The sequence below is a fragment of the Diceros bicornis genome, chromosome 8 (genome assembly GCF_020826845.1).
Source record: "Diceros bicornis minor isolate mBicDic1 chromosome 8, mDicBic1.mat.cur, whole genome shotgun sequence".
Lineage (NCBI taxonomy): Eukaryota > Metazoa > Chordata > Mammalia > Perissodactyla > Rhinocerotidae > Diceros > Diceros bicornis.
In genome coordinates this window covers 54,478,915-54,493,657 of record NC_080747.1, presented here as the reverse complement: position 1 = coordinate 54,493,657, position 14,743 = coordinate 54,478,915, and the positions used below count along the sequence as shown (strand labels likewise).

General features: G+C 35.0%; 1 pseudogene; it reads left to right on the top strand.

Annotated features, from left to right (window-relative positions):
* The first annotated feature begins 714 nt into the window (after positions 1–714).
* LOC131409245 (UDP-glucuronosyltransferase 2B31-like) overlaps positions 715–14,743 on the top strand; it is a 32,107-nt pseudogene continuing 18,078 nt past the window's right edge.

The following is a 14,743-nucleotide window of genomic DNA, read 5'->3' as shown; positions in this document are numbered from 1 at the left end:
AAGTGGAAGAGATCACTCACAAAAGACCACATATTGCATGATTCCATTTACAGAAAATTCATAGAATAGGTGAATCTATAGATACAAAATCTAGATAAATGGTTGGCTAGGGTTTGAGACAGACAAATATTCTGGAGATCCATCTAAAATGTAAAGGGTTATTTTTGGGATGACAAAAATGCTCTTAAATTGATTATCATGCTGGTTGCAGAATTTTGTAAACATACTATGAAATATGAAATACTACACTGTAAATTTTGCTATTGTATGTTGTGTGAAATACATATCCACAATATCCATAAAGCTTTTATTTAAAAAATCTCTTTAAACATCATATCCAACAAATTCTGATTCACCGTATCATAGCCTTATCTTTACTTCTTGAATTAAGGAGACTGCAAGCACAGTCGTTTCTCAATTGCCACTGTTCTTGATACTCTTCTAAAATACATTACATAACAGATAACTTGCACATGCAAGATCACTGACTACTAGCTGAATAAAAATGACATCAAACACTTTTGTATAAGCTAGAGGTCACCTACCTTTTGCTTTTTCCACTTACCATAAAAATACTCTTACTGTTTGTATAATGTATTTACTTTGAGGTGTAGGAGCTATATTTCAACATTCTGATTGATTTCTCCTTGGATATGAACACGGAAATGGCAAAAGGGAACAGCAGTTTGAAAAAAAGCATTGCATTCCAAAAGGATGTCTATGAAATGGATTTCAGTTCTGCTGCTACAGCTGAGTTGTTACTTTAGCCCTGGGAGTGGTCAAAAGATGCTGGTGTGGCCCACAGAACATAGCCATTGGATCAATATGAAGACAATCCTGCATGAACTTGTACAGAGAGGTCATAAAATGATTGTTCTGACATCTTCAGTTTCCATTCTTGTTGATCTCAATAAACCATCTAGTATTAAATTTGACATTTATGCTATGTCTATAACAAAATATGATTTTGAGATTTTTTCAGGAAATTGATCAACAAATGGACATATGATCTGCCAAAAGATATATTTTGGGTATATTTTTCACTAGTGCAAGAACTCTTCAGTGACTATTCTGATTGTATTGAAAAGCTCTGTAAAGAAATGGTTTTGAACAAGAAATTTAAAACTATAAGAGTTAAGGTTGGATCTCATTTGCACAGATGCCGTTAGACCATGTGGAGAGCTGCTGGCTGAGCTACTGAAAATACCTTTAGTGTACAGTCTCCACTTCATTCCAGGCTATAAAATGGAAAAGTATAGTGGAGGACTTCAATTCCCTCCGTCCTATGTACCTGCTGTCATGTCAGAATTATGTGATGAAATGACATTCCTGGAGAGGGTAAAAAATATGATATATGTGTTTTATTTTGACTTTTATTTCCAAACAGTTAATGAGAAGAAGTGGGGTCAGTTTTACACAGGAGTACTAGGTACTCATATTTTTAATAGCTCGAAGTCTTAATTTTCCTAGTGCCTTGGAAGGTGGGTGTTTAATTGTGTTTGATAAGTCAAATGATGAAATGAAAATATAATGATATGTCACTCTCACAAATAGTACCGAAATGCTTAAACTATTGGGTCATTTAAAACTCTGTGGTCCATTACTAGTACAGGACACTCCAGGAAGTCAAAAACCACAGATTAAAGCAATGAAGAATTCTTTAAGCAATCATATATCCATTCTTGATTATTTGTTTCTTTGTAATAGGCTTTATTTCATAGAGTTGTTTTAGGTCCCCAGGAACACTAAGTAGTGATTTACCATATGTGCCCTGCTCCCTCACATGCATTGCTTCCTCTATTCTTAACATCCACCACCACAGAAGTACATTTGTTACAAATGATGACAATACACTGACACATAATTATCATCCAAAGTCCACAGTTACCTTAGAGTTCACTCTTGGGAGGCTACATTCTCTGAGTTTGGACAATTTTATAATGTCCTTTACCCACCATTATAGTATCTTACAGAGTAGGTTCCCTGCCTTAAAAATCCTCTGTGCTCTGTTTATTCATAATATACATCAAACACACTGTATATTTTTTTCATTTTTGGTAAAAGGTATTAGAAATTTCTCTAAATACCTTAATCAAAGCAGACATGTAGATTGAGGAATTACATATATCTAGCACAGCAGTCTATGAAGCATTGAGGAAATTATTTCTTCTTGTATACTTTAGATTCATTTAAAAATTAAACTATTTTGCCATATTACCTGAAGGATTCCTTCACAATTGAGAGATATAGTGGCTCTATCCCAGACACAAGAATCTATAATTTGGGTTCTTAATGATTACATTCCTTCACTAAGTACTTACAAATCATCTGTTTTAAAGGCCTAAAATCTTATTGAAGGGTGATCATATACATTATTAGTCTATATTTTTGAAAACTGTGTCCATCCATTGAATAAAAATGATACAAAATCAAGGATGAGCACATGTATTTCCATGCTTTACGACAATTTTCCAGTTGTTTTTGGCAAATACGTTTACTTAATACACAAATATTATTAAGCTCCTAACATGAACAAAATGCCAGAGCAGCCATACTCTCAGAAAATCTAGAATCAACTGAACAGCTTGCTAAACTGTGGAAACTAGACTGAGTGCTCTAGGAAAAGGTATTTCCATGAGTATGGTAGGGTTAACTGATTGAACAGTTGAAATCATTGTTTACATTTGCATTTGTTATTCTTGTAGCTGTAAAGAATAAACAAATGCATGTTTATCTCTTTAGTGGCTTAGCTTTAACAATTGTTTATGATTCAGAATATCCTATGGTGGCATTAAAGATAAAATTCTATTACACTTTTGTCTATATATATGAATAACATTTATAAAAATGATGTGTGTATATATATATATACACACACACACACAAATATAAGTATACAAATTATATTTTCACACCACAGACACTTTAAACATCTTTGGCTACGTCCTTCCAAGGTCTTTTCAGAAAATTGTCTGGTATATTCATCTTACAATATTCTCATATCCTCTACCTTTACTTGTTTTTTTCCCTTCAGGAAGACCTGCAACACTATCTGAGTTAATGAGGAAAACTGAAATGTGGCTCTTTCAAAACTATTGGGATTTTGATTTTCCTTGCCCATTCTTGCCACATTTTGAATTTTTTGGAGGAATCCACTGCAAACCTGCCAACCCCTGCCTCAGGTAACCTATTTCTGTTTGTTTTGCTTAGTTTAATTGGCATTTTCAAAAGAAAATGCATTCTTTATTTAACATATTTGATCACAGTGAGAGAGATTTGGGAAGCTGAGTAAAGAAACTTGCAAAGTAGAAACTTAAATATTTCAATACCATGGCAATTGTCTTAATTTCATTATAATTACAGAATAAATATTACACCTGGAAGATAAAATATTATATCTTTGTGAATAAGGTCAGTTAAATTAAGGCCTCATTACTCAACACATAGGGAAGTATCAGTCATTCATTCAAAGAATATTCTTAGCATAGTGCAGGGATAGTACTGGATATGCAGAGAAATAGTATGGAAACAATTTCCACCCATACACACCTAGCATTCAACTTGGAAAGATATAATATAAACAAGAAATAAAAATTGCATGAAAAGTATTATAATAAGGAAAGACCACGATGCTAGAGAACATCCTGCAGGATCTCAGAGTCATTGATAATTAAGTGAGACCTGAAGGATGTGCAGTAACAGGAGGAAGAGCTGGAGAGAGAGGAAGATGCGAAAGGTAAAGCAGGGAGAGTAATAATGAGAGTTCTCAAGAAGTCTAGGTATAGTCTAGTGGGAAGAGACTGAGGAAAGAGATGGATAACGCTAGAGAAGTTAGAGACTAATAATTATAAGGATGTTGAAGCATCGAGTAAAGGCATTAGGAAGCCAATCAGAGGAGAAAAGGGAAAGATATGATCAGATATCTTTTTTTAAAAAACACTCAAGTGCAGTCACTGAATTAGACTGCAGAGGGGAAAGAGGAGAAAGGGGGACCATTTAGGAGGTTGTTGGCAAGAGTTCAGGCAACAGAAGATGGAAAACTAGAATTTAAGATATGACTATGCCTACTCTTATAATCTCAACCTCCTATTTCCATTCAGTGGAAAAAAAATACTTAGTACATACAAAATGCTTAAAATGTCTCTGGCACATAGTCAGTGATTCAGAGGTAATATTAAGTATTGTCACTATTGTTATTTTTGCTACTATTATGAATATTAATAACTACTGTGTCAGCTTATTTTGATATGATTTCTCATTTAATAAGAATTGTTTTCCAATAGATCAAGATTGAATTTTCTAGCAAAGTCACAGGCAACACATATCTTGTGCAGTACTTAAAAGTAAATGTATAATTTGGCAATCACATGAGCAAATTGAAAGGCTAAAATTTTTTGTAAGGTTAGAAGCTCTTCATCAGTATTGTAGCATTAAGGGAAGACCATTTCTCAACAATAAGAAAGTGTACCCAAACACTATTGTCAGCCAAACCCAATGTTTACTTATCTTTGCTACAGCATTTAAACAATTCTTCTCTTGAGATCCAGGGTTGGACATCTAAAGCATAAAAGGAATTTGCTTATTAGAGCAAGTATGTTCTGCCATACACCAAGCCTGTATGATATCTCAGTAAAGATCTCTTGGGGAACATGGTTCTCAACATCATAGCTGCCTGTCAAAATGATCAAAGAGAAAATGTACACTGCATATATATTAAAGACCATAAATTATGCATATTCAATAAAGACCTAATAATTTCTACCACTTGGATCTGAAAACTGCCCACAGTATAAAATTACAACATAATTCTGTTAGTATGTAGCATGATATTCCTTATAAGAAAAAGAAAGAATCTGTATGTTTTAAGTTGATATCATACCTTTAACAGATAAATAGAAAGCAGGCATCCTTTAACGAGCTATTAAATGATCTATTAAGAGATTCTTTTTGTCTGCCATTTGATTGGCAGCAACGCAACACTTAGATCTTCTTCAAGGGTTAATGCAATATCTCTTTCAATTTAAAATTATTGAGGCTCATATGAAAACTTTCACAAGGGTAAAGCCTGAGGTAACATAAGTAAAGTTCTAGTCAATCCAAACCTATTCTTGGAACACGTTCCCTTTTACAGCAAGGGAAAGTGGCCATGTCCGTAGGAGTGAAAAAAGAGGAGGAGAAGAAGATGGACATGGAGAAGGATAAATAGCAGTACAATCGTGATAATTAGTAACGGCAGCTGTTGTTACTAAGTTGCAGAAATAAGACTTGAATCCGTCAATGATTATGAAGCTTGTTCTTACTCTCTATTATATAAATTGCTCCCCAAACAACTTGCTTTCCATTAACTATTAGGATCACAGATTATTTCTGTACTTTCCTTTTAATAAATAAGACATTTGACAAATTGCATCAAAATTCTGAAAAATGCTTATAGACTGTGACTGCACTATACACTCATATGAAACTATATGGAGAAAATAATCAAGATGAGCAGAAAATCATAAAAATTCACACCAAAGATGTACCTGGAGGGAAAGTAGAGCTGAATTTTAATTCCTTTTTGATTCTTTTTCATACTTTTCCAAACATTCTTTCAATGTATTATTTCTTAAGTATGTCAATGAATGAAGAAGATCAGTCCAACTCAGTGACTGGCCTACAAAGAGAGGTTGTATTACTGTAGTTCTATAGGAAATCATCTTCCACAGCATGGTTGAAAAAGGCTATTGGAAGAGAGATAATGAGATAAAACATTGAACACAGGTAAATATAAATGTTGCTACAGGTTACCGGGCTCCCACAGATTACCAGGATGCACAATGTTAGTCATAGGGATGTACAGTGACCTTCATATGAAAGTAATGTCATCAGAGTGGAATTATACTTTTAAAGAATGCTCTAGACAAGGTAAAGTCTCTAAGGTAAAATTTGAAAATTTATTCCACTTTTCTTTATTCTGTAAAAAACAGCTTTGAGAAAAAGCTTTACAACAATGATTAGGATAAGAAAATATACTATTTATATTGGAAGGATTAAGTCATTATTTTCCAAAGAGAAAAGAACAAATGAATGAATTTAGAACAAGAAAATTACTTTAAAATAGAAAGACCAAAAAAAATTGGATATGTGGTTTTAGCATCATATCCAGGAAACTTTTGGCTCCTCTACATTTGTTTCTTGTTGTTGTTGTTTTTGGTGAAAGAGCACATTGAGCAATGAGGAATTATCTTGCTCAATAATATTTTTTAAAATTGTCAAGGACCTGGGAATAATTCTAAAATAATTCCAGGCAAACACGAATTCATCAGAAACTTTATGCATTTGACCTGAGCCCCTCAAGTGGGTGACCAGATCTCCACTACAGAAAGCCCTGCTGTACCTCTCCCACTGTGGGGCAGGTGCTCCCTGGAGGACTCAGTGAGGTGATGATGAGGGACCCTCACAGCCGGTTACAATAGCACATTCTACTGGGATATCAATTTTGTAATATGAATTCAGACAAAAGGTGTCATACATAAATAAGCCAGAAATATGGTCACTCAAATAAGTAACTAGACAAGTACAATTTTGGATTATAAATAAAGATCTTAGCGTTATTTCATGGAAATTCCAAATAGTAATACCAGACTCATGAATGATAGTGACTGAACCTCCAGCCTTTAAAGAGTGATTTAGGGAGAGAGCTTAGGAACATCTCATAAAGCTTCAAGTGATGTATAAATTATTACAAAACTGAGAGAAAAAGAAAAATAAAGTCACTCCAATCATAACAAACTTTTTCTTTTTGCTCATAGTCAGAGAAATAAATACTAATGGCTAAACAAAAATAATTATCCAGAAAACCTGCCTGGAACAAATACTAATGTTTTAGTAGAACTCTAATAGTAAAGAATTAAAAACTAGTTAAGATCCTGCTGTACAGCCCCCTTCCAAGAATCCATATTAGTCCAGGCCTACCTCATTTTCTTCGATTGCTTCATTGCACATTGCAGATATAATCTTTTTTTAATTGAAATAACATTGGGTTACAACATTATAGAAATTTCAAGTGTATGTCATTATGTTATGACTTCTGTATAGACTGCATCGTGTTTATCACCAAGGTCTAGTTGTCATCCATCACTCTACACATGTGCCCCTTTGTTCCTTTTGCCTTTCCCCAACTCTTACCCCTCAGGTAACCACCAATCTGTTGCCTGTATCTGTGTGTTTGTTTGTTCATTTATCTTCCACATGCTAATAAAATCATACAGTATTTGGCTTTCTCTGCCTGACTCATTTCATTTAGTGCTAGAAATAATTAATTTTAATGAGGAAGGCATATTGAAACCTGAGATAAGTTGAAAGCTAGGCCTCTTGCATGAAGAGTTAACCAAGTTGTAAATGCAAAGGAAAAGTTCTTGGAGGAAATTAGAAATGCTACTCCAGTGAACACAAGAATGATAAGAAAGCATAACAGATTTATTGCTGCTATGGGAAAGTTTTAGTAGTCTGGATAGAAAATCAAACCAGCCACAACATTCCTTTAAGCCAAAACCTAATCCAGAGCAAGGGTCTGACTTTCTTCAATTCTACGAAGACTGAGAAAGGTGAGGAAACTGCAGAAGAAAAATTTGAAGCTAGCAGGGGTTAGTTCTTAAGGTTTAAGGAAAGAAGTCATCTCTATAACATAAAAGTCCAAGGTGAAGCAGCAAGTGCTAATGTAGATCCTGCAGCAAGTTATTCAGACCTAGCTGAGATAATTAACAAAGTGGCTACATCAAACAACAAATTTTCCATGTAGATGAAATATCTCTATTTTGGAAAAAGATGCCATCTAGGACTTTCATAACTATAAAGGAGAAGTCAATGTCTGGCTTCAAAGCTTTATATTTCCTTTTATATGTTGAAAAGGCAATTTATGTTTTGAATAAATATATTTTGTTGACATTTCATAGGAATTTTTTGACCCCTCACTGAATTGTTAATTTTAATTTACATACACAAGTCTAAATTCTTATTTGTCAAAATTATTTCTAAGTCCTAAGAGAGGATAAGTTTATCTGGGCTCTATGAACCATTCAGAGAGAGGTTTGGTTCATTGATGGATTAGAGGTCAATGAATTCTTCTAATTATCCGCAAAAAAAAAATAGGCTGACTCTCTTGTTAGGGGTTAATGTAGCTGGTGACTTTCAGTTGAAGCCAATGCTCGTTACTCTTTTGAAAATCCTTGGGCCCTTAAGAATTACGCTAAAGCTACCCTGCCTGTGCCTTATAGATGGAACAACAAAGCCTGGGTAACAATAAATCTGTTTACAACATGGTTTACTGAATATTTTAAGACCACTTTTGAGATCTACTGCTCAGAAACAAGATTCCTTTCAAAATATTACTGCTTGTTGTCAATGCACCTGGTCACCCAAAAGCTGTGAGGGAGATGTACAACAAGATTAATGTTTTTTTTCATGCCTGCTAACACAACATCACTTCTACAGCCCGTGGAACAAGGAGTTATTTGGATGGGCAAGTCTTACTATTTCAGAAATACATTTTATAAAGCTATAGCTGCCATAGATAGTGATTCCTCTGATGGATCTGGCAAAGTAAATTGAAAAGTTTCTGCAAAGGATTCACCATTCTAGATGCTAAGAACATTTATGATTCATCGGAAGAGCTCAAAATATCAACATTAACAGGAATTTGGAAGAAGTTGATTCCAACCTTCCTGGATGACTCTGAGGGATTCAAGACTTCATTGGAGGACACAACTGGAGGTTTGGTGGAAATAGTAAGAGAACTAAATTAGAAGTGGAGCCAGAAGATATGGCCGAAATGCTGCAATCTGGTAGTAAAACTTTAATGGATAAAGTGTTGCTTTTTATGGACAAGCAAAGAAAATGGTTTCTTGAGATGGAATCTACTCCTGATGAAGATGCTGTGAAGATTGCTGAAATGACAACACAGGATTTAGAATATTACATAAACTTAGTTGATAAATCAGCGGCAGGGTTTGAGAGGATTGACTCCAAATTCGAAAGAAGTTCTACTAGGGGTAAAATGCTATCAAACAGAGAAATGCTACAGAGAAATCATTCGTGAAAGGAAGACTCAATTAATGCAGCAATCCTCACGGTTGTGTTACTTTAGGAAATTCCCACAGCCACCCTAACCTTCATCAACCATCACCGTGATCAGTCAGGGCATCAACTTCGAGTCGAGACTCTCCACTGGCAAACATGTTATGACTTCCTGAAGACTCAGAGGATGATTAGCAATATTTAGCAATAAAGTACTTTTTAATTAAGGTATGTACATTGTTTTCTAGATATGATGCTATTGTACACTTAATAGGCTACAGTATAGTGTAAACATAACTTTTATATGCTCTCGGAAACTAAAAAAATTTGTGTGACTCCCTTTATTGCAATATTCACTTTATTGCAGTGGTCTGAAACTGAGCCTGCAAGATCTCCAAGGTATGCCTTAATTAACGACATTATAAATACAGAGTCTGGATATAATATTGTCTGATAGCTTTTCCTCCTCAATACTGTGTACTGGCTCTATTTCATTTCTTGCTTGTACACACAATGACACACACACAGACACTCACATATTTGCACAAATATAAATAATAAAGGAAATCAATCTCATACCATTTGTATACTAGCAAAGGAAATGAGGGATTACATCTGTTATAAAGAGCCACTAATGTAAAAGAAATGGAGGTTCCTTACAAAATTAAAAATGAATTACCATTTGGTCCAGCCGTTCCTTTTCTGGGCATATATCCAAAAGAATGGATATTAGCATCCACATGACATATTTGCACACCCATCTTCATAGCAGCACTATTGACAAGAGCCAAAACACGGAAGCAAAACAAGTGTCCATAGGCGAATGAATAAAAAAACAAAATGTGGTATTCACACACAATGGAATATTAGCGTTAAAAGTGAAGGAAATTCTAACACTTGCTCCCACATGGCTGAACACTAAGAATGTTATGATAAGCGAAATAGGCCACTCACAAAAAGACAAGTACTGTATGATTCCAGTTATATGAGGTATCTAGACTAGTCAAATTCATAGAAACAGAAAGCAGAATGATGGTTGCCAGGGCTGGTGAGGAGGGAAATGGAGAATTATTGTATAATGGATATGTTCCCAGTTTTCCAAGAAGAAAAATTTCCTGAGATCAGTGACACAACAAAGTGAATAAACTTAACACTACTGAACCATACAGTCAGGATTGGTTAGTGTGGTAAATTTTACGTCATGTGTATTTTACCACAATTAAAAATAAAAAACAGGCACTACTTTAATGATTCCCCATAATACAAAATTTCCTCTCTATAGTCATTTGTACTAACGCTTTCAATACTGTTTGCTATGCTGTTGTGCTTTTCTGATGGAGCAAATACTGTTTCCACAGGAAATGGAGCAGTTTTCCTGAGCTTTGGAGAAAAGGATATTGCGGTGTTTACTCTGGGGTCAGTGTTCGGAACATGACAGAAGAAAAGGCCAATGTGATTGCATCAGCCCTTGCACAGTTTCCACAAGAGGTAAGATGTAGTAGCTCATAATGGGCAACTATTTAATGTGTCTGTCAAATTTTTAAAAGAGTCTGATATTGAAATTTTCTGCATGAAAGAATACTGCACTGTATTATGATATAGATCTAATTTATCTCAGAGATTAGTTTAAAAACCAAAATATACAAGGCAGGTGCTAAAGTAATGTAGATGGTGTCTTTGACTGACAATAACTTTGACATTAACTTTGTGATCAAAAAGAAATATATTTAAGAGGTGTAGTGTGAAGTATTGGTATTATAATGATATCGTGGGCAGGTACAGACATCACCAAATTCTGCCCTGTCCTTTGCCCTCTCTCCTTGCAGGATTCCTGAGGGCACTCTACACACTACAGATTTACTCAGAAAGTGGTTAAATTTTAACAGTAACATTCAGCAGGGATTGAAAACAGTCTGAAAGTCATCCTGAAGTTTAGGCTTGCCAGATAATCCAGGCCTCTTTTACTTCCCCTCAATTTTGTAATAGGCCTAGTCAATGTGCTTTTCAGGGCGCTATTCGGAAAAAAGATGGCCAGGGCACACCAAGTTGCATCCAGTTACTTATCCAGCCATGATGATTTAGAGAAAGAAAAAAACTGGCATGAAAAAGAAGAAAGAGAAAAAACTGCCCTTTGAACTGGGCCCTGCTAAACTCTGAAGCAGGAAAACATAAGCCAAAGGGTGGAGGTGGGTCTAGCCCTTAAGGTGACCCCGTGCTTCATAAAATGTGGTCCTGAAAGGACTCTGGTCTAATCAATCAGATAATACCTCCTCTGGATTGAAGAAGGAGAAAGAAATATAAAAAGGAGTCAACCATAACCAAGCCTAGCATAAAAATTTTCAGATGTCCCTTTTCCATACAATACAGTAGTAAATTATTTCTAATATAGAACATACTTGGAGTCTCTGGGTATTTGTGAACTACTTTGTAGTTTCCTAACTGATATACCTTTCTCCTTATCACCTATGCTAATTTTCTGAGAATCTGAACTTACTTTAACACTTACATAGTAAATAGATGTTAACCACTTGCAAATTAAAATCTGCCTTATGAGGATTGCTTGGAAATTCCAAAATATGTACCTAATTTTGGTCCTACACTTGGAAATGGCTTGGCTATAAGAAACCCTATTAATCAATGCTGTCAATGCATTGTATCACATCATTGACGTGTTAACTGTCAGGTGAATAAAATTTAGCATCATCATGATATTCAATCTTTTCTAATGGCTATACCATTATTTATGATGTGCCACTGGGCTCTTCTTTTCTACTTTTAAAGAAAATACCGGATTCATGTAAAAAATTACCACTTGAAATTTTTCTTGGAAGTAGTGACTAATAACTAGTAATCTAATAGAAGATAAGCACACTTGTTAAGCAGGAATTATTTATTATTATTAACAAATTGTTAAATATCAGAATTATTCAATTCTCACAAATAGCCGCTTACATTGATTTTTAAATCAAACATGTAAATGTAATAAAATAACTTATGAAATAAGAGGTTGTATCTCAACCATTTCCTGTATCATTTAAATAAACAGGTTCATATTAAACCTGGAAAATGAGAGCTAGTATAATAAATATTTAAAAGAAATTAAATATACAGATCATTACTAATTTGTTACTGTTTTTTGCATTAGAATTATAATGACTACCTAAAAATTTTTAAATGCTTAAATTGGTCACTGATAGTCCCATTGTCTAACTCCTAAGTGTGAAAGAATACAATTGCATTCACACCTGATTCAGTATAAAATAAGTACATATAATATGTGTTCCTATCAGTGTTTCATTGATTCTCATTATCTAACATCTCTTGTCCTCATTTGTCATATGGCAGGGGTTTAACTAAATGACTCTTAATCTATTTAGATTCTATCATGCTTTATTGTAGAAGTTTGACTCTTGGAATAAGGTATTTTCTTTACTGTAACAGGTTAGATGGAGATTTAAAAGCAAGAAACCAGATACCTTAGGGCCAAATCCTCAGGTCTATAAGTAGATCCCCTTGAATGGCCTTCTTGGTAAAACTCCAGAAAACAACACTGAAATGGGAGGAACAGCCAATAAGTGTGATAATAGTTCACCAGGAAAGAAATTTATTGACTATTTATTATTGAAAACATCCAAAATAAAACATAATTTTCTTGTATTTATTTCCCAGTCTTAGGGGAAAAGGATAAGATATAAGAGTTGGCATTTTATTATACACAGTCATACTCCTCATGGAATCAAAGTCTCTTTAGTTCACGTGTAATCACCTCTCACACAGCATTTTTCAACACCTTTCTGGGTTGTCCCTCTGTCACCTAATTCTCCCTTTGTTGCTGAAAAAAACCAGGACCTTGTCACCGTAGCCAAATCAATGAACACAATGACAAGAGATTGAGGAAAAGAAAGTAATTTTTAATTTTGCTGGTAAAATAAGGTTGTGAGGGGACAGTGCCTCAAAACCCACTGTCCTGCTGAAGTGTTAGTAGCTAGGGTTTTTTAAAGGGGAATCCAATGGAAGGAATGTATTTTCAGACATCCAGTGGGCAATTCCATGAGGGTCCCAGACATTATGGCACCAAGTCAGCTGTTATCTCTACCTACAGTAGAGGGTCCACCGTGCCATTGATCAATTTTCCAGCGCCACCCAAAATTGGGCCCTGGGCAGAGGAAGGAAACTGCTGCCAATTAACGATTACAAAGTTTACAAGGTTTTAGATATGGAAGGGGGAGCTGTGGCTTTGCAAGTTGATGCCCTAGCACCATCCTGCATATGGCTGAGATGAGGGAAACTGCAAGTGGTGTCCTTGGTTGTCTGCCTCCGTGATGAATGGTCAATTTTGGCCCTAGGAAGCCAAAAAGTTGGGGAAGATTCAGCTTCTTGATATTTTATGGATATCAGTTTCCCTGTAACAAAACTTCAAAGGACTCGTTGTTTCCAAACTTCAGTGTGAGCCCCAGCAGGCCACCTGGGCTTTAACAATTTGTAACCTCCATTTGCCATGTGAAATTCAGGGATAAGAAGGTTAAAAAAAAATGACATTTACATGTGAATGTAACTTAGAGAAGCAGAGAAAGGGGATGAGTGCTTTTGGTTTTAACCCCATATGTGTTGGGTTTAACGTAGAGAAACTGATATCAGGGACAGCATCACCTTTACACCAAGTCTTTCCTCCACTGTGGGGGTGTACCATGTGCCACTGATAAATAGCATCTGCTCTTTTATTACTGGTGACTCTCCATTTTCTATAGGAAAATAATCCACAATCTTTTTCAAAAAGTAATAATACAATTCATGATAAAATGTAGTCTTTCCTTCCACTGATTCCTGTGCCATCACCATAATGCTTCCTGCTACCTTGACACACTACTTATTAGACTCAGTGACCTCACTACTTCATTAGGAGAATACGTTCTCTCATGCCCCACCCTTATTTTTTTTTTTTTTGCACGTACTATTTTTTTATGCAGAATAATCTCTTACAATTTGTCTCCCTGGCAACTTATATTCATTTTTCAAGTCAAAAGAAACACACCAATCTTCTCTGTAGCCTTCACTTACCTCTCCTGCTGACTGAGGTACTTATTCCTTTGAGAACTGAATGATAAAGATATTTTAATGCAGATTCAAGTGTATACTAATCTCTTATCTAAATGCCCTGCCTCTTGCATTGCCTTATATTGATGCACTGTCAGATTGTTATCAGACGTAATTAATAACTTGTTGAAATTCAACCAGTCCCAGGTCATCCAAAAACTAAAGCCTTTATAACTTACGGCGGAACCAACAGCAAGTATGAGGCAATCAACCATGGGATCCCTATGGTGGTCATTCCTTTGCAGATAAACCTAATAACATTGTTCACATGAAGGCCAAGGGAGCAGCTGTTAGACTGGACTTGAACGCAATGTCAAGTACAGATTTGCTCAATGCATTGAAGACAGTCATTAATGACTCTTTGTTAGTATCACAATTTTTTTCAATAGATAATATTAACAGATATGTTCTCTTGTTAACCATGAATATGAGTTTAATCTCATTTTTAAGAAGCTAATTTTGAAATTATTAACAAGATTTAACCATTCTTAAGGCTACTTTTATTTTTAAACACATATTTATTTCAAAGTGCACTTTAACTCCTTTGATTTAATGAGTAAACAGCTAGTGCAACAATTTTAATACAAAAAGG